The following is a 26,464-nucleotide window of genomic DNA, read 5'->3' as shown; positions in this document are numbered from 1 at the left end:
TTTTTTTTTTTTTTTTTTTTTTTTTGCTTCTACTCACTATTTTAAGACAAATGTGAAGTTTAACAACGAGACAGACTTTCAGATCCCTGATTTCTATGTGAGCCATGATGGAATGGCTCCAGACAGTGGACTAGACAGCGGGCCCTTGTCTGAACATGTTGAAAGGGGAGGAAAGGATGCTGTGGTTGCAAAGCCCCACTAAATGTCTCTCTTACCCAATTCCTTATGCCCAGGTCTCAGCCACACTCCCGTGGGCAGCATGGCAGGGGCCCTTCCCATGCAGAACGGGGCCAGCAGAGTTCCTCTGGGCATCTCTGCTGCTGGGAGTGCCAGCAGGGCACCTGGCAGCATGTAGTCACAGAACCGTTTGTGCAGTCGGTGATGGGCAGGTGTTTCCCATAGTTTCTATAAAAACAATTAGACTGTGAGAGTTTAGAGAAAGACTAGCTTCACGGCAAATACGTCAAATAAAAAGCCCTCACTTTCCCAGGAACACCTGTCAGAGAGTGATGAGAAAAGCTATTCACTTGGGAATAGAAGCAAAAAATACACAATGTGAGTGAGAATGAGATTAATGAGAGCTGTGGGAGCAACCAGGGACCTTCTGGGAAATGTCAGGAAGGAAAGAAAACCGAGAAGAGAGAGGTGGGAGACACGTTCAGGGACAAGAAGGTGGAACATTGCGAAGTGCAACTGCTCTTCTCAAATTAACATGTGGGCTTAATGCAAATCCAAATCTTTGAAAGTATTAGAAGTATTTCAAAGTGAATGAAACATTTGAGAAAATAACCTAAAGAAAAAGGCAAAGTATACACACAAGTCTATCAGAGATTCTGGAACCAAACAGAAGCAATCAAGTGCTATGGATACTGCTGTCGAGTTAAGATACATACGCAAAAGTGTAGACACTTACACCAAAGGAAAAGAACGAAACCACAGCAGTGTCTGACACTTGTCAGAGTTAACTTTCGTAGAAAGGGAGAAGGGAAGGATCATTTAATAAATGTATTTGGAATTATTGGATTTCAATCTCTGGAGGAGGCATAATGGGATCTGTACCTTCTATCACACACTAAAATTAAAGTCAGCTAAATAAAAGAAATCCCTGGAAAAACATAAGGTTTTAAAAACTAGCAGAAAATATAAAATTCTAGTATCATAGAAGACTAAAGTTCCTCAGCCTTGAAGAAATGGAAGGAATCACACAGTAAAAGTTAAACAGTTTTAAACATGAGGATGTTAAATTATATGTCATTAAAAAAAAAAAAAAAACACTGAAGTCACAGGCATAGTGGCTCAAGCCTGTAATTCTAGCTACTCAAGAGGTTGAGGTGTGAGGATTGCTCAAACATTTTCCTATAGCAGTGAAGCCTGGGCTGAGGGTGACTGATATACGAATATTTACCCCAAAATGTATTCATTTGACATATTTTGAGATGGCTGTCACAGAGCCAGCAAACAGAAGCAGCCCTGCAAAGCTGTCTTTTGAAGGGGAAATGTATATCTGTAGAGCATCTGCATGAAGCAGCGAGGCCTTCCTTTGTCCAGGTCTAGGAAAGACCAACTAAGACTTTGACACCTTACAGATCTGAAAGAAACGTACCATCGATTCTTCGAAGGCTGCACCTGGTGAGGTTTCATCTACATAACGAGACCCCTTTTGGTGGCCAGGCCTCCCCTCTCCCATTACCTGTGACTTACCACCATAACCCGATTTGCCACCATAACCTGCTTTTGCCTGTGCTCTGGGCTCCCATTCTTTCTGCGTTTTTGTTTGTTTGTTTTTGTTTTTGTTTTTTGAGATGGAGTTTCACTCTCGTTGCCCAGGCTGGAGTGCAATGGTGCTATCTCGGCTCACTGTAACCTCCACTTCCCGGGTTCAAGCAATTCTCTTGCCTCAGTTTCCCGAGTAGCTGGGATTAGACATGTGCCACCACGGCCCAACTAATTTTGTATTTTTAGTAGACATGGGGTTTCTCCATGTAGATCAGGCTAGTCTTGAACTCCTGACCTCAGGTGTTCCACCTGCCTCGGCCTCCCAAAGTGCTGGGATTATAGGCATGCACCACTGTGCCCAGCCTCCTATTCTTTCTGTGACATCAGCAGGATATATAAGCTTCTGCACCCAATTGGTGAGTTGAGCAATCACTTTGTGCACACATTAACACAATCTATACGCTTTTTCTCTAATTACTCTGCCTTTTATGAGTTTTCAGTGAACCCTCAGAGGCTAAAGGGGAAGTTTTTCCCTTGTTCCCTGCAAGGGTCAGGCAGGTTTGTTCAGAATATCTACCCAGGGAGTTTCCAGAAGTTGAGTTTCTTCACTTATGTCAGGAATACAAGAATCCCTACTTTTTTAGACTCGTGGAGGAATTGAACACTAATGATATGTTAACCTAAAAGGAAGAATCTGAGGCAAACAATATACATAAAGAGTTTATTGGGGCCAAGCTTAAGGATTGTAACCCAAGAGCATAGATTCAAGTTGCCCTGGTATACACTCCAATTAGCAGCACTTACAAGTGGATTTTTAAAGGCAAAAAAGGGGGTCAGGGAGTGGACTGATACAAAGTTGTTTTCCAAGAATTCTCATTAGTTTATAGATATAATATCGATTAGTGGTTGCCTACACATTGCTATTCTACAAGATGTGGGTTATAGTGTCCAGCATGGCATAGTTAGGTTAATTTATAGCTACTTGTGGCAATAGCAAGCAGTTCTAAGAGATGAATACATAGCTCATGGGGGAAGTAGGGCATGATTGCTGTCTCATTTTATTGTTTCTCCGGGCCTGATAATTTAAAAGGACTCGCATTTCTCAAATAAAAGTTCTTTTCTTTACTCATAATGAATATAGAGCGTCTGACATACAGATGCTAAAAATAACTCTGATTATCACTACCACAAATATGACACCTGAAGCATCCACTGACATTTTTATGAGAAGAAACTAAGGATGTGAATAATAAAATTATCCTTTCCCATTTATCTTTTCATACAGTTTTTCCTTCTTATCTGTAAAAGAGAAGTATAAATAGTAAACAATCATCTGTAAGCTGGTCCACTCTTTTAAGATTTCCTAACACACAATTAAAGCATCTTTGAGGATGGGTGGTCAAAATTTTTTAAAGAACTAAAAAGAATGAAAAGTCTTTGACATTTGTATTAAAACCTGTTGTGTTAGCCTGTTTTTGCATTGCTATAAAGGAATACCTAAGACTGGGTAATTTATAAACAAAAGAGGTTTATTTGACTCACTGCTCTGCAGGCTGTACAAGCATGGCACCAGCATCTGCTTGGCTTCTACCAAGGGCTCAGGGAGCTTAACAATTATGGCAGAAGGCTCGGGGGAGCAGGCACATCACGTGGCAAGAGAAGGAGCAAGAGAGTGAGGGGAGAGACACCACACTTTTAAACAACCAGATCGTGTGTAAACTCACTGAGGAAGAACTCACTCATCACTGTGGGGAGGGTGCTAAACCATTCATGAGAAATCTACCTCTGAGATCTAACACCTCCACCACGTCCCACCTCTAACATTGGAAATCACATTTCAACATGAGATTTGGAGGAAAAAAGCATCCAAACCATATCACTAGGACACATCTGAACCGCTATGCCCATTGTCCATTCACATGTGTCATTTCAGAAGCAAAGGGCAGAGGTCAGCAGAGTGATCAGACTGCTAACAGCCTTACTGATTGTTAAGTGTGCTCTGAATGAAGAGACTACCTGAACAGGCTTTGTGTGGGCAACAAGGCTGTTTATTCGCCTGGTGCAAGTGGGCTGAGTCCGAAAAGAGAGTCAGCAGAGGGTGGTGGGATAGGAGCTGGTTTTGTAGGTTTGGGGTAGGCAGTGAAAAGTTACAGTTCAGGGCAATTTTTGCAAGCTGGGGTGGGGGGTTGTCACAGGGTCCAATGTCATAAGGTTGGCTTATAAGTTGAGGCAGGAACAATGACAGAATATCTCAAGGTCGGTTAATCAGGCACTGCAGGAGCTAACTATTCTTCTTTTGTGGTTTTCCTGTTACCTCAAACTTTCTGGCTCTGAGAGGCCATCTGGAAGTGTACGTGTGGATCACAGGGGTCACCATGGCTTGCCTATGGTGTAGTCCATGCAGTCAGTTCAAAGGACTTCACACTGAGGGCCCAGAAAGCCCCAGGGACAGGACTGGTACAGACCCATCGCCCTGACTCAAGGCCTTATAGTCTGGTGGACCATGTAAGGGCAAGTACAAATTTAAAATAAGATGCATAGTCTCCTGTAAAAGTGAGGGAAGAGAGACCACTTCCCTCCCTTTCATTAGAGCATCTACTTAGAAAAACTTTCAGTAAGTTCTTTTTCTGCCACTTTGAAATGTAGATAAATCTGTTTAAAAGCTAAAAAGCCTCTTGCTGGCTTTACAACTAAAAACAATAAATAAATCCTAAGCCCCTCAACAACCGAATGGGCCCCCTTTTGGCCAAGGTGACCCCAGAAAAATCTGAAAAACTAAATTCCAGATCATGATGGGAAGGAGCTTGGTAACACCTCATTATTCCCCACTCCCTTTTGGAGTTTAGGCACAACTGCTTAGCATTAAGGCTAGAATAGAGATCGCAAAATAGAGATGACAAAACACACTCTTTGTGGTAATAACAAATTATAATTAAGGCCCAAGGCCACTCAAGGCAAGAGTTAAGTCATACCCTATACACAGTAAAATCTTTTTAAACGAGTTTTAAAAATTAATCCAGTACAATGTGGCTTACTGTCCAAGCTGACTCTGGTATAACATCACATGGCAGCAGACCTTGAAGGAAATAAAAATATGTTACCCTCAAATTTATTTCTTTGACATATGTTGAAAGAACTCTGCAAAGCTGTCTTTTGTGGGAGAAATTTACATCTGTGCAGAATCTTCATAAATGCAGCCAGGCTTTATATTCACTGAGTCTGACACATTTAAAGTCTGAAAAGAGACACTGACATCTATTTTCTTTGAAGACTACTCCCTATAAGGCTCCATCTACATAACAAGGGCCATGGCCCCCACAACTCTCATATCTTAACCCGAGCTTTCTTTTCTACTGACTTCAAGTCTTTAGACAAACCTCAACTCTCTTAACCACTTGTCAGCTAAAGAATCCCTAAAACACATCTGTGACTTGTAAGTCCTCATTTTGAGATGTCCCACCTTAGCAGGTCAAACAATAATGTACACCTTCCATGTACTGATTGATGTCTTTGCCTATAATGCCTGTTGCCCTAAAATGTATAAAACCAAGCTGTAATCCAACTGCCTCAGGCACATGACTCAGGACCTCTTGAGACAGTGGTGTCCAGGTCATGAGCACTCATGCTGACTCAGAGTAAGCCTCTTTAAAATATTTTAGTTTGGTTTTTATGTGAAACCAAAAAACCCTCCACTCTGGTGCTTACTGCACACCATGACCCACACAGCACCCCTTCATAACTTGGGAGAAATACAATTAAGAACAAAATCTTCCAAACCATAAAATCTTTCTGAGACAGCCAAGTATAAAGGGGTCACCAGACAACCTCCAACCGGCGGGCACACTGGGAGGAGTACACATTGAGGTGGGGCCTCGGGAAGTTTGTGCCATTTGCACAAACTTTTATGTGAACACAGCCCAGGAATGTCCTTCTCAAAGACCTGGGAGTCATTGTCTTTGTAAAGTCAGCATCCAAGGGAGGTAGCACCCCATCTCCCAGTTTCTGTGGGAGAGTAAGAGCCGAACATTAGTGGGCACTGGCTCCAAGTTGCAAACATATCTCCTGTCATGAAGACAGGAGTTTTTTTGTTTGTTTTCTTTTTGTGTTTTTATAAAGTCAACTAGCTAACTCAGATTACCCCTGCAATTACCAGGTAAATTTAGTATAAACTGTGTGACAAGTGATGTTGTCAAGTCCCCTTACTGGAGGACAATTCACAATTTATCTGAAGAACATGGATAGAGTGTGTTGTCTCTGCCTGTCTATATAAGGGGACAAGCATTCTCTCTGTCTTCCCAATCTCTTGCTGGGTTGCATATGGTGTACACCACATTGTGGTATAATGCTTATTCAGTAATAAAACAGTTTTCTTTACTATCTATGTGGACATTGTAGGACTTTCTCCTTAGTTCAGCAAAAAGCCAGGTTCTTGTCACACAGCCGCGAAAGATTAGGCTTGCAGATGCCTTAATGGGTGAGAAAAATTAAATTTGTTGGGCAGAAAGGGGAAAAAAAGGAAACAGGGACTCTCAGCAAAGCGAGAGTCCACCCTGGAGCAGGAGAGGACAGGCTCCTCTCCCCTGCAAATGGCACAAACTTCCCGAGGCCCCACCTCAATGTGTACTCCTCCCAGTGTGCCCGCCGGTTGGAGGTTGTCTGGTGACCCCTTTATACTTGGCTGTCTCAGAAAGGTTTTATGGTTTGGAAGATTTTGTTCTTAATTGTATTTCTCCCAAGTTATGAAGGGGTGCTGTGTGGGTCATGGTGTGCAGTAAGCACCAGAGTGGAGGGTTGCATGGTCATCAGTGAAATGAGAATAACAGTGTTATCCCCAGTGTTAAAACAAGAATTTACTTAAATAGCATATGCAGATTCCAGAAGCTGGGCCTGTGCTCAGCACTTGTGTGTTCCCAGTCCTTACTCTAGTACAGAATAAAGGAAGATGACCCAGTGGAATGAGGAGCTTGGTCATGTCCCTGGAGTGATGGAACATCTGGCTCAGGCTATGCTGACTCCAAAATGTGGAGGGATTTTATGACTTGGATCACTCCTGGGCCCCACCAACACAGACCTGCCTGGGTAGATTTTACCTTGTGCTTTTTCAGTGGTATGAACCTCTCTGTGCCTAGCTGTGCTGACAGGGAAACGCAACGAAATATGAGCAAGGGAGATATTTTGGAGTTCTTTTCTAAGGAAGCCAAAAGAATTGCTGATTTTACAAGGAAACTTTGGTCTCTGAAGATTTTAATGCTAATTTTGCAGATTTGGAAATCTCAGTCATTTATGGAATATTTAAAGCAAAATCTCAAGTTCTGGGACTTATTGAATCACAAACTTCCAAGCCTCATGAACTCTGAGTGAAATCACTTTTGCCAAGATTTTGGCAGTGAGAGAAGAATAGCATGGCTGACTCCACCTTGCTTCTAGCCTCACAGGCTGGCTGTCGTCACTCATCCTCGGCATAGGCCAAGCTAATCATGGGAGGTACTGACTTTACAGTTTAACTTTGGAGCAAGGATGTTAATAGTTCTTCCCTAAAACTGATCCCCTTTCCTTGTGTGGGGGCCACAACCGCCTTTGTAAGACTAGTAAGAGGCCACAAAATCAGGGTTTAGGGAGGGGCCTGAACTCTGCTAAAATGTAGGCATAGTTTTTATAATTCCTTACTGCTCAGGGGTCACATGGCCAGAGGTTACGAGATTTGTGACTTCCCCAATTTCTCCTATAGATAATATCACTATTGTAAAACCTAAGATTGGTCTTTTGAGATGTTTTTCAGACTCACCCCATCTGGACTCATGACTCATGCCTCAACTCATCCTGTAGCCCCCAACCCAGAGGCAGGCTCAGCACATGAAGACCATTTTCCACACCCTATGATTGCATCCAAAACCAATCGGCAACACCCATTCCCTAGTCTCCTGCCCACTAAACGATCCTTGAAAAATTCTAACTTCCAAGTCCTCAGGGAGATTGATTTGAGTAATAACTCCATCTTCCGCATGGCTAGCCTCAGGATAATGAAACTCTTTCTTACAACATCATGGTCACAATGAATTGGTGTTGTCAGTGTTCTATAACTTGGTCATTCCAATTTGACATTTAATCAAAGTGTTACTAAAATGCAGGGGTTTGATCTAGGTCTTATTGCTTGCTACACAGAAAGCCAATCACTGAGACAATGAGCATTACCAGAGAGGAAGGCCTTAGGTGGGTAATGCAGCCAAGGAGAACAGAAGATAAAGTCTCAAATTAGTCTCCCAGATAGACTAAAATTTGGGGCTTATTTAATGGAGAAGGCAGGAAAACAGGAATAGGAAAGGGTAAGGAAGCAATCATGACAAATGAGGGGCCTGGATGCAGTGATCCGGTGAGTTTCAGTCTCTTGCCTGAGGATCAGTTTTTTTTTTTTTTTTTTGAGTTGGAGTTTCGCTCTTGTTACCCAGGCTGGAGTGCAATGGCGTGATCTCAGCTCACCGCAACCTCCGCCTCCTGGGTTCAGGCAATTCTCTTGCCTCAGCCTCCTGAGTAGCTGGGATTACAGGCATGCGCCACCATGCCCAGCTAATTTTTGTATTTTTAGTAGAGACGGGGTTTCACCATGTTGACCAGGATGGTCTCGAGCTCTTGACCTCGTGATTCACCCGCCTCGGCCTCCCAAAGTGCTGGGATTACAGGCGTGAGCCACCGCGCCCAGCCTGAGGATCAGTTTTTTGAGGAAGGAACTCAGATAAGACAAATGTAAGTTTTAAGTTTTAAGACCAGGGAGAGTCAATATTATTTCTCTGGGAAAATTGGGCCAGTTTCAAAAGAAGCGTTGTTAAAGATCAAAGCACGTGTGCATTTTCCAGGTGCTTGTTCACTCCCAGGGCCAGCCTGCCAGGCTGCCTGGCACCCCTCAGGGAACAGTGGCTGTGCTCTGCACCCTGGAGCAAGTATCAGCTTACATCTCTCCCCAGGAAACTGAGCTCCATGAAGTCATTGCTTATATGTGGGTGATGTAGAAAAAGAATGAAGAGAGATTTGACTGAATGAATGACACATTATTGTCCCTGCCCAACCCCCATGTGGACCATTGAGGCTGACTCTGGCATTTGCTGGTGTAGATAGCATTTTAGTAAGTTCTGAGGCCTAAGTCTCCAGAAGCATTGGCATCTGGTACAAGCTGTGGCCCCCAGAGGGGTCTGAGGGCAGGTCTGAGCATGGGGCTCTCAGCACCAGTCCCACTTGGCTACTATAGCCCCAGGGCAAGGGAGCAGTGGGAGGCCTCTCATCCTTGGTCTGAGGATTTGAATGTTTAAAGGAATCATTCAAGCCAAGCTCACATACTGTTAAATGAAATATGCTCCATCCTAATGACAACACTGGAAAATATGCACATGAGCCCCGGAAGTTAGCTACGTAGCCTCCTTTTCCCAGGGGTTTCATATGCAAGGCCCCCAGGGCCAGTCTTGGACCACAATGAGAGGAGCAGGTCGGGGGGTCACTGTGGGTCAATGAGCCTTGCTGCCATAAGAATTCATCAGGATTTTTCAGAAGCAACCAGAATCTAGGTTTTCATGTAAAAAGTCACAATTGTTAAATACTTGCTAAAAAAAACCCCCCACAAAACTTTAGATGCTCCTTCCATTGGCTGGGTTTGGTCCCCAAGCCTCTAGCCAGCCAGCAGCCTTGTCCTCACACCAGGCCTGAACGTTCTCCCTGGACACCTGCTCTGTGTCCTCCTCCAGCAAAGCCAGGAGGGAGGCCAAGGTCAGGGGTGACTCAGACAGGAGCTGCAGGCACACCACCAACCTCCCAGAGTGCATGTTCTGGGAGCACTTCTCCCGAGGACAGGAGAGGACTTTATAGGGAGGAGTCTTATCAGCATGCCCCCCCCCCAGCAGATGGAGGGACAGTGGTTGAACCCTAGGCCTCGGCCTCCCTGAATTCTCTCCCTCTGACAGGCACTTCCTCATTCCAGAAGAAAGGAGTGTGGGCTCATGACACTCTAAATCACAGAGTCAGAGCCTGGGAGGAAGTGAAACCAGCTAAGGTGAGAAATGCAGCAAAGACGCTGCCAGGATGCCCAGGTGAGCAGCTGCGTGCCCAGATCTGCAGTCTCTTGGGCCCACACTGCCCAGGTCTCAAGTAGGGGCTGGAAATGCAAAATGTTGCCTCTGGTGCTAGATTAGCCTTGAGGGCATACAGCTTGATTAATCCTCACAGGAAGAGGCTCTGCAGATGGCACCGGGGCCATGAGAGGAGGCAGGGGCAGCTTTGGCTAGGGTGCCCAGGGAATGCAGTTTCCTGGGCCCTCTGGGGAAAGCCAGCCTTGGTGTAATGGGATCCCAAGATCTCCTGATGCACCTAGGCCTCCCCGAAGTGACTCTGAGCCTCCCATCATTATTGCTGAGTGTCCAGCCTGGCACACAGATGCCTGTCGCCGTCTCCATTGCCCAGGAGAGTGGACACTGGGGAGGAGGGGTGCAGTAGAGACATGGGGTGGGGTGCTGTGGGAGAAAGCAGGCAGGGGCTAGTGCCCATGGGACAGCTTGACCAGGTGAGGGTGAGAGGTAGGGGTAGGGAACAAGCACCTGCAGGGGTGCTGAGTGGGCGTCTCCAGATCACAGCAGCAGCATGAGAACACCTTAACTTGCACAGAACATTGAAGGTTCATGAAGTAGTTCTCCATGGGAGCCTTGGAGCTTTGCTCTTTTAATAGCTCACCGCCCTGCGCTGCCCCACCGTTGACATAAAAGCAAGGCACCCCATTCATCTCTGTCCAGAGCCTGGAGGACAAAGTGCCCTCTTTAAGCTAAGTGGAGAAAATATGTGTGTCAAACATCTGAAAGAGGTGAGGTTAAGGATGCTCCTGCCTCAGAGGGGGAGGGGACATACCCTAGCATCAGTGCGGGAGGTCTGCACTTGGCCACCTCTCCTCCTTTGGCCCCAGGCTGACTCAGTTTATCTGAATGATGGAAGGGCTGTGGGGAGAGGTATGCTCACAGCTCTGGCCACTAGCCTGGACAGAAAAGGGCCGAAGCCTGCCCGGTTCAGCAGTGCCCTGCTTCTTTCCCACCTCCCCTGTAAACTGGGAGCTCTTTGAAGGTCAGGTGTCCATTGGAATCAGACCCACCTCCCAATCAGACCCACTCTACCAAGGCCTCACAAGATGCTGGTCCCAAGGAGAGACCCAGTGAATTGTCATCAAATTGGGTTGAGCCCAGCAGTGATTTTACTGAATCTCCAGAAAACCTGTCTCCAAAAGCTATTTGCCTCTTGAGTTCTAGGAGAGAACTATTTTTAGTGAGTGCTTTGTTTCCTAAGATGAAAGACTACGGCAAAAGCCAGCTGGGGGCTTATCTAATCAAGTTACTCTTGTAAGTGTTTATTCTAATCAGTGCTACGAACCCCCTCTATTAGGGGAACAAACCCCTCAGCTCCTTCTAGCTCTGAGCATCCCAGCTGTCTGCAAGTGGGTCAAGAAGCCTGGGCCTTAGGGTCCAGGCCCCACTTTCCACCCCAGCATCTCCAGCCATATCTGATACTTCCTTTTTTAAAATAAACCCTCTCATAGACTCTTAGCTATGGAGGGGCCTGGAGATATGCTTGCTCACTCTGGTCTCCAAATTTTCATGTTTTCAGAAATGTCTGGGTTACTGACTGATAGAGATGTGTCACTGGCAGACACACACAGACACATTTGGAATTCTCTGTCCTACCTCATTTAATGTTGCCAATATTGTGTCAATCCGAAGAAGAAGCCTTTGCTGTGACAAAGACCTTGCTTGACCAGGCATTAGGCTCCTATGTGTCCCCTTCTCCCCTAGGTCTTGTCCTTGGGTGTCTGTCCTTGCCAGGTTTGGTTTTAGCAAGAATCTTAATAAGCCAGTTTAGAGAGAATCCTTCCAACCTTGTAATCTGATCAGGTTCCTCATCTTCCACCCTCCCCCACATGATGTCTGATCACCCTGGGTGTCTCCTGCAAGAAACCTGCTAGGTCAGTTTAGCCAGATCCCCGCTACCCTGATGTCTCCTCTAGTGATTTTCCATCCACTGACCCTTCCAACCTGCTCTTTGGGTACAGATTCCTACTTGTCCTCACCATATTCAGAGTTGAGCCCAGTTCTGTGCTGAGGTTTCTTTTCCCCTGTTGCAATCATTTCTGAATAAAATCTGTTTCTGCCGCTTCAGCTATCCTCCAGCTCTGGTCTTTCTTAACAGCTGTTAGGACAGACATTGTATCCCCCGAGCAACCATTATGCCTTTTGCTCAGCAGCATGTGCTGCTTGCGTGTTTCCACACCGATTCTCCCACACCAGCCAGTGTCCAACGACTCAATTCAAATCTGACACCGAACACCTGGAGTTAGTGCAGCCCTCACAGGTTAAAGGATAAAATCTCCGACAAGACCACCCCAGTTCCGATGCTAGTCACAGGTGGGGTCCCAGCTTCTACCTCATCCACTGCAAATTCGTAAGTTCCCACAACTATTAGATTTGCTAATTTGCTAGAATGACTTGCAGAACACTGGAACGTGCTTGTTTTCCATTACCATTTTATTATAAAGGATATAGATGAACAGCCAGATGAAGAGGTTGCAGGTGGGGTCAAGGAGGGTCCCAAGCACAGGAACTTCTGTCTCCACAGAGTTGGGGTGCCTTACCCTCCTGGTATATTCACAAATTCACCAATCAGGAAGCTCCCCGAGCCTGGTGTTCAGTTTTTATCCATGCTCCATGGCACAGGCAAGCTTGGTTAAATCACCGCCTACGTGATTAAACTCAGTGTCCAGCCCCCTTCCCTCCCTGGAGATGGATTGAGGGTAAAAGTTTCAACCTTCCAATCACGAGCTTGGTTTTTCTGGCCACCAGCTCCATGCTGAAGCTATATAGGGGCCACCAAGGGTCACCTCATCAACACAACAAAGACAAGTCACTCCTGCCACTCAGGAAATCCAGTGGTCCTGAATCTCTGTGCTGGGAAGCAGGGATCAGATATATTTGAGATTTTAATGCAATTTAAGAAACAGGTAAGTTTAAATAAATCAATTGCACTGATTTTTTCCTTCCTTCCATTTTTTCCTCTTCTTCCCTCCTTTCCTTCCTTCCTTTCTACACGAATCTTTTGAAAAATCAACTGTTCCAGTTTGAGAGGTGAGAAGGGCAGATTGACATCAATTTGTAGGAAGAAGTTTTAGCAGGCCACTATCTTAATCAGCGCCGTGTGAAATAGTTTGGAAAGATTTTAATTGCCTTAATAGAAGAAAACCCTCTAGGAAACGGAGACATGACCCAGCATCGCGCTCTGCACACACAGGATGGAGATACAAAAGTCCACCTCATTGTTAGGGCCTGAACTGTGTCTCCCTCAAATCCACATGTTGACATGGACTTCAGAATGGAACCCAGGACCTCAGAATATAACCATATTTGTGGACACCTTCTTTAAAGAGATGATTAAGCTAAAATTAGTTCTTCGGAGTTGACCCTAACCCAATATAATCGGTGTCCTTATGGCAAGAGGAAATTAGGACGCAGACATGTAGAGAGGGAAGATGTGAGGATACAGCAAGAAGGCAGCCAAAGAAAGAGGCCTTCAAAGGAGCCAGCCCTGCCAACACCTTAATCTCAGACTCTCAGCCTCTGGACTGTGAGAAAAGACATTCCTGTTGTTGAAACCACTAGGTCTATGGTGTTTGTTGCTGCATCGAGGGCTAATATTCTCATAGACCATTATGTGGCCTGAACACAATAGATACGACCTATGCAGAACAGAATTTGCCCTTACTGCACCATGAGATGCTAGATGTCACTATTCTGCGGCTGATGGTAGTATTCCTCCTCCTTAAGAGAGACAGTGGCCATCTGAAAGTCACTGAATTACTGAGTGGTTGGTAAACCCTACTGTGTGAGGACAGGCCCAAGGCACCAGGAGCACTCTGGGGAGAGTGTCCTCAGACAGCAGATGGTCTTCAGGCAGACCTGGAGCAGACGTTCTAGCTGCATCCAGCAGGTACAACTAGGGCCACAGGGCAGAAGTCACAGGGAGACAGATTTTGGTGAAACTGTAGAAACACTTCCTAATAAATAAATCCTCTCTACAATGGAATGAGCCCCTGGTGAGGTGGTGTTTCACCGGGATAGGAATTTAAGCCAAGTTTGGTGATTGTCCAGCCAGTGGGCTATAGGGCTGCTCCTGCATTCTGCACAATCGCCAGCATCTAAGAACCTATGATCTGACATTTACAAAGTCCTATGTTTGCTAAGTGGATGTACAGACATGGTTCATATTAGCTCACATCCCTTGGAGGTAATATAATATTGAAGATATAGTTCTATATGTTTCTGCTTAATTTTATTTCATTTCATTCTCAAGAGAGTTTAAAATTCCATACGGCACGTTTAATTTTTAAGTGTTCCTTACATTGGCAACATACCTGAATTCCATAGACACGAAATGATTTATCCACTATGCTCAATGTTGAAAGGTTTTCTTTGTTCTCTGGTTTCTTTCTCTCTTTATTTTACAATCCCTGAGGAAGAATGCATGAGATTACATTTTAATGTGATTAAAGCCCTGGAATGCAGCCAGCAGTTTCTCGAAGGTAATTTTCATGAGGGTCAAATCTAGAAGGGGTCTCCATAAAAAGCTGAAAATAGTGAGGATTTTTGTGTTTTAATTTTTGATTAGCAATTAATTGTCTTATTAATTTTCTGTGCTTCTCTTTCCCATGTTATTATTAAATGTGTCCCACCCCTCTCCTTCTTGACACTTTAACTGGGGAAAACAGTTTTCCTGTCCCTGGTGATCAATCTTATTTTGAATTTCCTCTTGTTTGAGCAAAGACACGTTCATCTACGCTCAACCCCTGGCAGAGATGTTGGATTTGGAGGACAAATTGGTGTCTTTAACAGAGAGAAATCAAAGTAGGTGTGGTCTTCTGCAGGACCTGGTCCAGCCCCAATTCCTTTCTTTCTTTCATTGTCCAATTCTATGTCTTGCAGATTATTAATCGTATGTATCCATATCACTGTATTTTAATGCTGAACACATATAGCTATGTTTGGCTTCTTAGATCACTTTCCCTGTCATTTTTGGAACTTCCTTGCCAACACATAAATAAAATCTTCCCTGTACCACCACACTGCCCCACATGCATACATACTGCCTTTTCCTTTGTGTTTTGGAAGGTGGATGTATATTTACATCTTCTCTGTTCTATTTTCTCTTCTGCTTCGTTGATCTGTCTGTGATCGCACCAGTAGCCCATTCATTCATTGATTAAATTATTATATCTTTATGGAAGGCAGCCCACCCCCCTACAATTACTCCTCTTTCTAAAAAATTTATTTGATCAACTCAATTACTTATTGTTTTCTTAGCAAACATTCAGATGACCTAGAGAACAACTTAAAAAATTTCATTGTCATTTTCTTTGAATTCAGTAAACTTACATGTGAAATTAATCCAAGGAATAGCATGTGGGAAAAGATAAACTGTATATTAAATTTGTGTGATAACATGGGCTAACCATATCATACAGTTGGAATCCATATCTTATCACTACAGATTTCATAGGGACAAAGATTCAAATGTAAAAATAAAAAAATAAGTTGTATTCTAGTTATAGATAAGTGGAGGAAGCACAGTCTGGTTGTTTCTTCCACTGAATGCAGCCGTGATACCTGGACAGAGTGCATGGAGCAGTGATGAGAACCCTGTAAAGCAAATCATAGTAGATGGATAGGAAAGTAGATGAGAATTTGCAGTACCACTAAACCAGTGGTAGGTTCCTGTTCTGTTTTCTTCCTCGATATCCCCAAGCTAAATCCAAGTCAGGCCAAACACCTGAAGTGGGCACTAACATGGGCAGGGAGACCTTCAGGAGAAGCCCTCTAGCTCTGACTCAAAGAATGGAAAAAGAGACTGTAACACTCAGAAAGAGTGGGTGAAATCTTTTTACCATTTTCCTTTTCTTTTCTGTATTCTCCCATGCCCCAGCCCCAGTCAATCTTCCAGTGCCAGAAGTGGTAGAAAGGACAATCACCATAGCAGCAGCCACAGAAGCAACGGGAGCAGCAGTGTCCCCAGGTGTTTAAAACTCTATGGAAAGAAAACTCCCTCCCAAATCAGAGGAGCTGGTGTCCCAAGAAAGCAGGGCAAACTCTTGATACTTCTTTTCTATTTGGCCTTCCACCACTTGACCCAAGATGTCACAAGAAGTGCATTGCAGAGCAGAGTAACTACAGCACCAGGTTTTAAAGTAATATCAACAGGGAATCAGAAAGTACCAGGGAGATCACAAACAGGGAGGGATCCATAACATTGTTGGTGAATTTTGTGAACTTCTGGGTTTACTCCCGTGCTGTGCATATATGGACCTGACTCTAAACAACATGCTGTAGATTCTGAGACCTGAAATACGGGATAAACCACTGCCCAGAACCCAGCCTGGCTAGAGGGTGGCACACAGGTGGGACAGATCTAAATAGCACCACAGAAGCTTTGAAAATGTAACTGACGCCATCACCATGACTCACTGAAGGCAAGTTGGAACTTGTGGCCTGAACCTAACCTAATTCCACATATTCAGGATACACTCCAAAACTACTCTGCACACAAAGAACCAGAAAAATATCAATTTGTATGTGAAAAGATAACATAAGCCAATGCCAAAATGACAGAAATGATTAGTATTATCAAACAGACTTGAGAACTGCTACTATGAAAATGTTCCAAGAAGTAACAATAAACAATCTTGAAACACATGAATGGATAGAAAATCTCATAAAATTAATAAAATATAAGAAGGAGAACTGAATGGGGATTGTAAACCTGAAAAATACGGTAACCAAAATAAAACAATACACCGGATAGCAGAGTGGAGATGACAGAAGAGTCAATTTCTAACATCATAGAGAAAAAAAACTGAAAAAGAAACTGAAAAAGAAAATAGTACTAGAACTTCAGTGACCTGTGGAATAATGCAAGAAGGTCTGACATTTGTGTCTTGGGTTCCCAGAAGGGGAGAAGAAGGGATGTTGCAGAAAATGTATTTGAAGACATAATAGCTGAAAACCTTTCAAATATGGTAAAAGATCTGAACCTACAGATTTAAGCAAAGCAAACTAAAAACAAAATAAGCCCACAGAAACTCAACAAAGACATATCACAGAGACACTAAAGATAAAAAATTTTTGGAAACACTTGTTTCCAAAGCAAAAATGATACAGTACCTATAGGAAAACAATGGTTTAAATGATATAGATTCCTACCAAATCCGTGGAGACCAGAAATAAGCAGAAAAACAATTTTGAAAGAAAAGAACAGTCAACCCATAATTCTAAATCCAAAAAGAGAATATCTTTCAGGAATGAAAGCAAAATAAAGCCATTCTCAGATGAAGCCAATCTAAGAGAACTACATGCCAGCAGAGCTAATAGAATTGCTTAAAAAAGTTATTTACAAGAGCAGAAAAGGTACTAAAGGGAAATAGAACATCAGAAATGGAGGGACCAGGCATGGTGGCTCATTCCTGTAATCCCAGCACTTTGGGAGGCCAAAGCAGCTGGATTGCTTGAGTCTAGGAGTTCAAGAATAGCTTGGGCAATGTGGTAAAACCCTACCTCTACAAAAATGCAAAAATTAGCCAGGTGTGATGGCACATGACTACAGTCCCAGCTACTTTAGGAGGCAGAAGTGGGAGGATCCCTTGAGCCTGGGAGGTTAAGGTGGAAGTGAGCCAAGATTGTGCCACTGCACTCCACCTTGGGTGACTGGACCCAGAGCAAGACCCTGTCTCAAAAAATAAAAAAAATAAAAAAAAGAAGAGCAACACAAATGTTTTATATCTAGGTAAATATAATAGCTTATTTTGCTTTTGAATCTATTAAAATGTATTGACAATGGAGATCAAAAATTATAACATTGCTAGATGGGGTTGTCAAAGTGTGTAGATGTAATTTATAAGACAACAATATACAGGGGAAAGACAAATGGGTTTCTATCATGACAAAGATTCTGTATTCCACTTGAAGTAGTAAAATGTTGCTTCTAAGTGCATTGGGAAAAGCAAAGTATGCATATTGTAATTTTAAGAACAATTGCTACAAAAATATATAAAGAGATATAACCAAAATTGCAACAGATAATGGATTATTAAAAATGTTCAAATAGGCTGGGCATGGTGGTTCATGCCTGCAATCCCAGCACTTTTGTAGGCTGAGGCAGACAGATCACTTGAGCCCAGGAGTTTGGGATCAGCCTGGCAAAATCCAGTCTCTACTAAAAAAAAAAAAAAAACCCAAAATTAGCTGGGCATGGTGACACTCACTTGTAGTTCCAGCTACTTGAGAGGTTGAAGTGGTAGAATCACTTGAGCTCAGGAAGTCGAGGCTACAGTGAGCTATGATCATGGCACTGAACTCCAGCTTAGGCAAGAATGAAATCCTGTTTCAACAACAACAACGAAAGGTTAAAACAATCCACATAAGTAGGAAAGGGGAAACAGAGGATGAAAAGCCTAAGAAACAAACATAAAACGAGAAATAAAATGGTAGATCTAAATTCAAACCTAGCATTACTTACATTAAATATAAATGGCTTAAAAACAGCAATTAAGTTGACAGAGAACGTCAGGATAAATTTTTAAAAGTGATCTAAATGTCTGCCGTCTGGAAGAAACTAACTTCAGGAACTATGGTATATTTAAGCCTAAAGTGGAAGGCTGGAAAAGAATATCATATAAAAACTTCAATTAGGAAAAATGTAGTGGTTATATTATTTTCAGACAGAGCAAAGATATTAGTGAGGACAAAGAGTGGCATTACATAGTGATAAAAAGGTAAATTTAACAAGAAAACATAGCAATCCTAAATGTGCATGCATTTACAAATTACAGAAATTGGGGCAGAGCATGGTGGCTCATGTCTGTAATCCCAGCACTTTGGGAGGCTGAGGTGGGCAGATCACAGGGTCAGTAGTTTGAGACTGGCCTGACCAAAATGGTGAAACCCTGTATCTACTAAAAATACAAAAAAAATCGCTGGCCATGGTGCTGTGTGCCTGTAATCCCAACTACTTGGGAGGCTGAAGCAGGAGAATTGCTTGAACCCTGGAGGTGGAGGTTATAGTGAGTCAAGATTGCACCACTGCACTACAGCCTGGCAATAGAGTGATACTCCGTCAAAAAAAAAATTGCAGAAATTAAAAATATATGGAGCAAAAATGAGAAATAACCTCAGAAGTACAGCTGTAGATTTAAAACTTCCTCTCTCAGTAACTTATAAAACAAATGGAAAATCAGCAAGAATATAAAATAATTGAACAACAACAACAAAAAAACACAACCAAAAACTCTATCACAAAACAGAATAGGAGCTGAGTACAGTGGCTTATACCTATAATTTCAGCTGCTTTGGAGGCTGAGGCGGGAGAATTACTTGAGCTCAGGAGTTTGAGGCTGCAGTGAGCTATGACCATGCCACTGCTCTCCAGTGGAGGTGACAAGAGTGAGACCCAATCTCAACAAAAGGAAAAAATAAAACAAAACAAAACTGAAAAACACAATAGAGGAATACACCATCTTTTCCAGTGTCCATGAAACATTTCCCCCCCAAAAAATCATATCCTGGGTCAAAATGAAACTTTAATGAATTTAAGAGAATTGACATAAGATTGTTTTCTGTATATAATGATGTTGAACTAGAAATCAAAAACAGAAATAAAAGATGAAAATATCCAAATACTTGGAAATTAGACAATAGGCTTCTAAATCATCTGTTAGTCAAAGAGAAAGTCTCAAGGGAAACAGGAAAATATTTTAAACTGACCAAAAATTAAAACATATTAAAATTTGTAGGATGCAGCTAAACCAGTACTTGGAGGGAAATTTAGACAATTACATGATTATATTAAGAAAGAAGTCAGATGGTGGTGGCTCATACATGTAACCCTAACACTTTGGGAGGCTGACGCACAAGGATCACAAATTAAAAAATTAGCTGTGCATGGTGGCATGCACCTGTAGCCCCAGCTACCTGGGAGGCTGAGGTGAGAGGACTGCATTAGCCCAGGAGGCTGAGGTTGCAGTGAGCCATGATTGTACCACTGCACTCCAGCCTGGGTGACAGAATGAGGCCCTGCCTAATGTTTCATATTAGGAAAGCAGAAAAAGTAGAGCAAAATAAACCTGAAGCACATATTTTCTAAGTCAGCCTTATAATATTTGTAAAATTTTCGATTTCTCCTTTATAATGTTTCTATTTCCCCCAACCCTGTTTTTATACTGCATTAGTTAGAATGCCCAGGAAACGTTCAAGATTTATTAGTGGTAGCAAATATTCTTATCTTATTGCCAATTTTAATAAAAATGTCTTCAATGTGTCACTATGGAGTAAAATGTTGGATGGTCATTTGAAATGAATTATTTATTATGTTAAGCAATGCTTTTCTTCTATTACTAGTTCAAGAACATTTCTGAAAATTGAAAGTAGACATTGAATTTGATATTTATATATTATTTATTTAATTTATGATTATTATTTTTTGAGATAGGGTCTCTCTCTGTCACCCAGGCTGGTATGCAGTGATGCAATCACGGCTCACTGCAGTCTCAGTTTCCTGGGCTCAAGTGATCCTTCCATGTTAGCCTCCTGAGTGATGAGACTACAGGCATGTGCTACCATGCCTGGAGAATTTTTGTTTTCCAGTTTTTATAGAGATAGGGGTCTTGAACTCCCAGGCTCAAGCGATTCTTCCACCTGAGCCTCTCAAAGTGCTGGGGTTACAGGAGTGAGTCAGTGCACCTGACCCTATTATTTTTTTTTAAGTGAAACACAGGTAAATGGAAAACAATTCTAATATTCTTCCTCTTTAAAAGAAAAAATGATTTTTTTATGTCTTGGGGAGAGGAGAAGGAGAAAGCAAAAAAAGATGTGAATAGTAACAGAAGAGTGATAATTTTTAAAAAAATCATTAGGACAAATTTCATACGTAAACTTGGTAAGTCTATTTGTTGCTAAGAGGACATGTAGAATAATCCCCAAAACTTACATTTTTCCTTAGAGAAACTTCAATACTACAAGAACAATTTATATGAAAATCTGTAGAGAAAGTAATTGAGAAGTCTATTCACAAAAATGATTGCAATATAATAATTCTAATCTACATATTCTTAATACTTAATAAAGTATAAGCAATACTAGCCATCACCTCAATTTATTTCTTTGTTAAATATCTTTAGAGGAGGTAAAGTCAGGCATGTTTCAGAAATAGTCACAAAAGAAAATAAAACTGGGGAAATTCATGGTGCAAGGAAAATGCCAACAGTTGGTATGAATGCTTGCTCCAGACCATGCGTAACTAACTGCACATCCTTTCCTAGAACACTGTTGTCTGCAATACAGAAGGTTATGCTGGTTGTGAGAGGCTCGCCATGCTGAATCAAGTGCACCCATTGCACTGCCCCTCCTAAGCGCCTGACAATGGGCTGCAGCTGCTCTGCCCGGGAGGGCATTTGGTTTGGACCTCCAGGATGACTGTGGTGTGTCTCAGTTTGGCTGTCAAAACAAAACACCACAGATGTGGGCTGAACCAACAGACATTTATTTCTAACAGTTCTAGAGGCTGGAAGTCCCAGATAAGGTATGGGCAGATTCAGTTTCCAGTGAAAGCTCTCTTCCTGGCTAGCAGACAGCTACCTTCTCGCTGTGTCTGGATGCGTGGAGAGAGCGAACCATGGTGTCTTTTCCTCTTTTCGTAGGAATGCTAACCCATAAACATTCCACACTCATGTCCTCATTTACAGCTGGTCACCTCTCAAGGGTCCCATCTCCAAATGCCATCACAGTGGGACTTGGGGCTTCAACGTATGGATTTTGAAGGAGAGGAACACAAATATCCCATGACATAATGCATGCCCAGATTAAGGGTGCACAAGAGATGCAGGGTGTGGTTGTCACGTGTTCAGCCTCCATGGCTTGCACTGGCCAAGCCCCTAACACTGGAGGGGGCTGGACCCCCGCTCTAGATACCCTGAGTTCTTCAAAGTTGCCTGCGTTGCATGAGGTGCCGTCCTCTGCATGCCTGCACTGCCTCCTTTAAAGCTAAGACATCTTATGTGGGGCTGCTTTGTGTCTCATGAGATGTTTTGTCAAATCTAGACCTGGGCCTAGCTGATGTTGAGTCAATGGTCATGCATGATTTGTTTTATGGCAATTACTGATATGCAGACGTGTGAGTTTGCTAGGGCTGCCATAGCAAGCTTCCACAGACTTGGTGGCTTAGAACAACAGAGATTAGTTCTCTCACAAATCTGGAGGCCAAAGTCTGGAATGAAAGTCTGGCAGGACAGCGCTTTCCCCAGAGGCTCTAGGGGAGGATGCTTCTTGCGTCTTTCAGCTTCTGATGGCTCCAAGTGTTTCTTGGCTCGTGGCTACATCGCTCCAGCCTCTGCCTTCATCATTACGTGGTCTCCTCCTTCCTGTGTGCCTGAGACCATATTTCCCTCCTCTTATAAGAACACCAGTCCTTATACTGGTCCTTAACTAATCACATCTATAAAGACCTGATTTCCAAATTAGCTTATGTTCTGAGGTACTGAGTGGATGTGAATTTTGGGGAGACACTGTCCAGCCCTTGCAACAGGTGAGGAATATTATTACTCAATACGTCACGTTTTCTCAGAAATTTGATCTTAAGTTCCTTAACCCATTTAACTAAGGTAACATGAGTGTAGCAAGGTAATGAAAGCCAGGCTGATGCGTTTATTTATCAATTTTTATCTTCTCACTTCTAAATAATTTTCTTCTTTTTAAATCCTCCATCGCTTTTTCCTTTTCCAGCTACCCTGGGATGCTCTGCAACATTTCCAAGACCTGAGCCGCCTCTGCAATGGCTTCTTCTCCTGGCTTGGAGCCTCTGAGTGATATTCTAGAGAAGAAGCCAGCAGGGTGGATAAGAGACACTTTCCGTGTGGAGGGGGCTGTACAAGGCAGGGCTGTGGAGTGGGAAGAGGCATCTGAGAACAATGGATGGCCTATATGGCCCACACTTAGGAATGGCATCAGTGATGGATGAAGTTGGAGAGTGGACCAGGGAGCTGGGTTTTGCTCACAGGTCTAGGCAGTTGGAGTCCCTGGACTTTTCTGGGAAGAAGCCTCATCAGAGCTTTGAGCTGCAGTTCAGGATACCTGGTGCAGAGCAGCAGGGAGGGAGGGGAGAAACTCAAAGCAGCACTGGCTGTTTGGGGGTTATTTGCTTAGTCCGGATGAGAGGGGATGAGTGTGTGAGGTAAGGCCATGACAGCAGAGCAAGAGGCAGGGCAATGGAGGGCAGAGTGTCCAGGAAGTGTAACCCAATAGGATTTGGCAAGAATTTGTGGAGAAAGGGAGATGAAGGTGCATCTGCAGCATGGAAACATTGTCTGATGGCTCAGGGGGGTAGTGGCAGGAGTAGGGCAGGTAGCAGGGGACACCAGGGGGGCATATAGAGCCAGAGTGTGAGCTTAAACCTACTTCTCTGCTCAGCCATTGCGTGAACTTCGCCCCAGTCATCTGCTTGCCAGAGGCAGTGGTGCGCCTGTGCTATGCTGCATCCAGTGACAACCTGCTCCCTCAGCCCAAGTAAGACACCTCCATGGGGCCGTGTGGATTTTAGCTTCCTGTGGGGCTGCTAAGGTCTTTGCTGTGGGGCCCTGGTGCCCTGGGGGCACTGCATGGGTCCCTTGCTCCCTCCTGCTTGCCTTTATTCTCCCCAAGTGAACTCCCCCACCAAAAGCAACTGGCACATGAGTGCTCATCTCAGAAACAGCTTCAGGGGCCACCCAACCTGCACCAGCGCCTGGTAGTGAAACTGAGTTAGCATTTGTAAGATACTGAGGACTCCTGGCAGGTGAAACTGACCATGGGCATCATTTTCCAGGCAGAGTTCTAGAGTGGGCAGATGAACATTTAGTGTGGGGCCACAGAGGGAGATCTAGGAAAGAGGTAGTGACTCCCCTCATTAGGAGTGGAGGGGAGGGGGAGACAGAGGGTCATTGCTTTATCTCCCAGGTGGCCAAGAACAGAAGCGACTGATTTTCTTTGTTCACTGTAGATTTGCAGAGCAAGGAAAGGGCATGCAGACAACGATGTTAGAGCGTGCAGAGAGTGTAGGGGAGGCCAGAATTAGACTGCAGGTGGTCACAGAGCGGAGGCCAGCGGGAAGTGAGTGCCAAATACAACATGGGGATGTTAAAAAATACACACTTAATTGCTACAGAAAGTGCTGCGAGAATCAGAACTATATTTGGACTGGAATGACTTATTGGCAAAATATTGCAGCAGATGTGGGAAGGAGGCTTAATTGGAGGAGTCTGCCTGCTCAGTTCCCAGAGATTCTGAGTCTTATGCAATTTAATTTTTGCAAAATATAACATCTTTTAAAAGGTTGAGAGCGACAATATAAGCCATTTATAGTTGTTAGAGCAGCATTTTTCTTCTTAAGATAATTTGAAATAATCTCTAATGACTGGAAAAGAAAAGTGGTTTCTGGGAGAGGGGCGAAGGCAAAAGAAAGACTATAAATGGCGCGCTCCATGTTAGTATTTAATTTACCCTTCACACGGAAACCCCTGAAAATTAAATAATTTTGTTTTCCCTTTCAAAATGAATTAGACATCACAGAGATCCAGTGAAGAAAATTGATTCTATCATTTCTAATGAGAAGAAAACATTGCACTTGAGAGCCACAAAACTCTCCAAGCATGTTTGCATGCATCTTTACAGGATATGGCAGTCAAGAGTGGATTGTCTGCCGCCCCAGTTCTCCAAGAGTTGCCTCATCGTCCTGAAAGATGGACCTCCAGAGATTTTGCTTCCTGCCCCTAGTCCCAGCTGCAGCTGGTTAGATAACCAGGAGGGGTGGCACCTGATCAAAAGCATAATCTGATTATTTCTGCTGAGAGTAGAAAAAGGGGCAGGGAGTCCACAGCAGCCTGGCAGTGATATTGCAGGAAACTGACACAAGAACAGAAAGTCAAACGCCGCATGTTCTCACTCATAGGTGGGTGTTGAACAATGAGAACACATGGACACGGGGCGGGGGAGCATCACACACTGGGGTCTGTTGGGGGGGAAATAGGGGAGGGACAGCGGGGGTTGGGGAGTTGGGGAGAGATAGCGTGGGGAGAAATGCCAGATATAGGTGAAGGGGAGGAAGGCAGCAAATCACACTGCCATGTGTGTACCTATGCAATAATCTTGCATGTTCTTCACATGTACCCCAAAACTTAAAATACAATTAAAAAAAGAAACACAAACTCTGGGCGGAGTGGTCCTCTTTAGACTTTTCGTAAACCCTGAGAAGCAGGGAAAATTTGGGTTGCAGAAAGAAAAGAATGAAACGCATGTGCAAAGAGAAAAAGGCTGAGAGATGAGGAGGAAGGTCCCCTGAGTTCCGGCTGCCTCTTCTTACTGCTTACAGTCCATTCCCAGCGGATTACTGAATGTCTCCTCCTGAGTTCCTTGAGAAGCCCCTCTCTCTTTATAATCTCTGCCCTCAACGGTTTTGCTCCTAAGCTTGTTTAAATTGGATTCTAGAACTTAGAACTTTCTAAAAAAAATTCTTTTTGGAGACAGGGTCTGGCTCTGCCGCTTACATTGGAGTGCAGTGGTGTGATCATGGCTCGCTGCAGGCTTGAGCTCCTGGGCTTCAACTGTTCTCCTGCCTCAGTCTCCCGGCTAGCTGAGACCACAGGTGTGTACCACCACACCTGGCTAATTGGTTTTATTTTTTGAAGAGACAAAGTCTCAATATGTTGCCCAGGCTGGTCTTGAACTCCTGGGCTCCAGTGATCCTCCCGCCTCAGCCTGAGTGTTGGGATTACAGGCTTGAGCCACTGTGCCTGGCCCAAAAAATTCTTAACAAAGCCAGGAACCATTCTCAGGTCTGGGGCTACAGTCTAGACCCTAAGAGTGGTAGAGAGACCTATGAATCCCTCCTTGACAGCCTGACAAGCTCGCAGCCTCTACCATGAGGTGGTGAAGTAAGGACACAGGCCACCTTGGCAGCAAAGTGTGCTGGTCTCCCTGCAGCCTTCAGTAAGGCATAATGGAGAAGAAACCAGCTCAAGGGCAAAGCTGCTCAACTGAAGAAAGTGAGAGGAAGCAGGGCCATCAAACTTGATCTGCTAATGTCTAGATCAAAGAATGTTCCCTGACAAAGTGTCAACTCCTTGCTCACCCCTTCCTGCAGATGAAACCCCATCAGGTGCCTGGAATTGCGTGATCCTGGTGCCTAGAAGGGTCACACACGGAATACCTGGAGATGCTAAGGGGTTCCCAATTTCTAAGCCACTGTGAAGCACCTCCCATTGCTGACCCTGTCTCGGAGTTGGCTTCCTGGGGACCCAAATTGCAACAGTGATTTAAGGTTAGAGGCCTTCCCAGTGTGCCACAGGATGGCCTGGAGGGCCTGCTAAAAAACAGATTGCTGGGCCCACCCTCAGACTTCCTGTTCCCATTGGTGTGGGTGTGGCCCCAGAATCTGCATCTCTAACAAGTTCCCAGATGTTGCTGATGCGGGTAACCGCATTTGAGATTCACTGGTCTAGACAAATATGATGACGCTTTTGATTCAAAAATAGCAGTACAAATGATTAGCACAGAAATACTGTCTAGGAGCAAGGGAATATTCTAGAAGGGAAGAGATTAAAAAAGCATTTCCTCTGCCCTGTCTGTGGCCTAAGATCAAAACCTAGAAGAGAGGAAAATGGCCCCAGGTG

Source organism: Cebus imitator, unplaced genomic scaffold, assembly GCF_001604975.1.
Source record: "Cebus imitator isolate Cc_AM_T3 unplaced genomic scaffold, Cebus_imitator-1.0 Scaffold34, whole genome shotgun sequence".
NCBI classification, from domain to species: Eukaryota; Metazoa; Chordata; class Mammalia; order Primates; family Cebidae; genus Cebus; species Cebus imitator.
The sequence above is the reverse complement of the archived record's forward strand: the minus strand, read 5'-3'. Positions refer to the sequence as shown.